This window comes from Tachypleus tridentatus, chromosome 12, assembly GCF_004210375.1.
Source record: "Tachypleus tridentatus isolate NWPU-2018 chromosome 12, ASM421037v1, whole genome shotgun sequence".
NCBI lineage: Eukaryota > Metazoa > Arthropoda > Merostomata > Xiphosura > Limulidae > Tachypleus > Tachypleus tridentatus.
In genome coordinates, this window is record NC_134836.1 from 116,891,406 (window position 1) to 116,894,419 (window position 3,014).

A 3,014-nucleotide genomic window follows, 5' to 3' on the forward strand; every position below is an offset into this window, starting at 1 on the left:
AGGTCACACGGAATTCCAAGAATTTATAGTTTCAACCACTATATACACACCAGTTTTGTTGTTTTTCTTCATTGTTATTTACTGACCTGGTCATTCTGACCGACTTCAACAGTTTTTCTTTAAAATCATTATTTTAATTAATAACATATAACTGATGGCCTAAGTGTTTTTTTTTTTTGTCGTTTGCTTGATACTTATAATTAAGATCCCTCTAATGGATCAGTGACAAGTCCGAGAAGTCACACTAATAAAAACCGGGTTTCGATACCTGCGGTAGGCACAACACGGACAATCCATTGTGAAGATATAAAACTAAACAAAAAGTTTATTAAGTTAAAAAAACATGTTTGAAAAATATTTATGATCATAAACATGTTGCGAAAAAAAAATTGGACCCGATAAACTTAATTTTTCAGCGACTACAGTGTACGCACTTTAACGATAATGTAACGAAACAAAAATTGGCAAACACCATTTTAAATCTTTAAAAATCATGTCCTGAAACCTAGACTTTTTTCCTTGGTTGGAGAACACCACTTACACGAAACATTAAAAATAATTTGTAATTTTACGCCAGGAACGACAGACTTACCTTTGTAACGCTGGGTGGCGCAAGGGTAGGTGCGTTTTTCGTTGTTGAGCGCGAAGTCACGCGATGACCTAGCGAAGATCGTAGTGTTAAGCCTAAAGATAGATATACTGTTGTGCCACTGGAGTGGGTGGCGAACAGTGGAGCATTGCATCTTTTTGTATATTCACCCAGTTGGGTTTTTCAGAACAAAATCTAATTAAACTTAAGTGTTTCAACTTATAAATATGCGTTTTACCAAAATACATAATTCTCTTAAATTTATTTGTTTGGAGTTAAGCATAAAGCTACACAATGGATTATTTGTGCTTTGCCCACCACGGGTATTGAAACTAGATTTCTAGGGCGGTCAGTCCGCAGACATGCCGGTGTGCTACTTGAGGACTCGTGTACGATCTTTCTCTCAGTCTGCATACGTTAAGATCAACATTTATAAAAAATAATTTCACATTCGAATCGAATTTTAATTAATACAAATAGAAAGGCCAAGTAAAGACAACAAGAAAACTGCTCGCGAAATATAAAAAGTATAAAATCGCATTAAACCAAAACGTTCAAAGCGGTCAAAGAGGAGTTATAAGAAAAAAACAACATTTTTAGTAAGTCATTCATTTGACCTCTTGTGGTGAGCTCTAACGTGTAAACACTGAAACAAAAGACAGCTTTTATAAAACAAGGTACTTACTGTCAGCGTTTCACTTAACGTGCAGGTAACTGTTCTTCATTTGTCACTAGTATATGTCTTGTTACGATGTTAATAATGTATTTAATAATTGAGCCAGGTCGTATTGTCACACCAGTACGACTCAGGTTTCACCAGTTAATATGTAATAATGTCTTTAATAACTGAACCATATCGTATTGTCACACCAGTACGACTCAGGTTTCACCAGTTAATATGTAATAATGTCTTTAATAACTGAACCATATCGTATTGTCACACCAGTACGACTCAGGTTTCACCAGTTAATATGTAATAATGTCTTTAATAACTGAACCATATCGTATTGTCACACCAGTACGACTCAGGTTTCACCAGTTAATATGTAATAATGTCTTTAATAACTGAACCATATCGTATTGTCATACCAGTACGACTCAGGTTTCACCAGTTAATATGTAATAATGTCTTTAATAACTGAACCATATCGTATTGTCATATTTAGAATGACTCGGATTCCACCAGTTATTAAATTCTATTTGAAAGCATGTTGTACCTGTAGTTAGATTTTTCTTTATGTACAATATTATCCAGAAATAAAGTAAGTACACACCTTCAAGTTTCGGAGCAAGTTTTGATTTCAATTTAAACCCTAATGCATTTCAAAATGTGTGAAATAGAAAACGTATTTATAGGTTTCAATATTATGTCCAGAGTTATATGAAACACGAAAAAAGACAAACAATACAGGAAATGTCATTTTCCACCCACTTCTTCTCGTTCATGCCTCTTCTCATTAGAAATAATTTATTTATGAAGCGATATCCAAATAAGTCACAGCTAAAGAACATAATGAAAACATTACCTGAAGGATTACAACTGTGTCATTTTGCTGTTATAATAAAATATACATATATAGATACTGGAGTCATGTACCACCATGTCCTGTTATTAGAGCTAATCTAAACTTATATCACTATACAATATCACAAAAGGAAAACGTTCTCGTAAGGCTAATTATATCCAAACCAATTATTGTAAAATATAATACAATATCACAAAAGAACCACTTCTACACGTTTTTGTAAGGCTAATTATATCCAAACGAATTATTGTAAAACATAATACAATATCACAAAAAACCCACTTCCACACGTTCTTGTAAGGCTAATTATATCCAAACGAATTATTGTAAAACATAATACAATATCACAAAAGGATTACATGTATATGTTTTTGTAAGATTAATTACATCCAAACCAATGACTGTAAAAACAAAATAAAAACTTACTTAGTGAAACAGAAACGTGATGGTTGGATTTCTATCTGACTCTTGATTTCTTTAATACAATTTTTTATGCATGGAATACAGACAATATTATTTCTTTTAAAATCTTAACGCATTTTATGAAACTATATTTGTAATAAATTATTATTATGCAAAAGAAATACTTTAGTTTTTAACACATGACTTTAGAAACTAAAACTATATATATAGTGTTACATGTAATCAGAAACGTATTTTCTAAGACTACGCTAATACTGGGAAATATTTGAGCTACTTTTCGGACGCGCGTGTATTCCATTGATTGGTGAGAAAAGTTCATTCGCGGACACTCAAACTGTCTTTTATTTTAATAACTGCATGTGCATTGTTTTGTTTTCTCAATAATAGATCAATTTAACCAAGGAAGAACCTCTATGTTTTTGGAAAATTTCGTTCCAACTTTTAATACCATATTTCACTGAACGTAGTGACTTCAA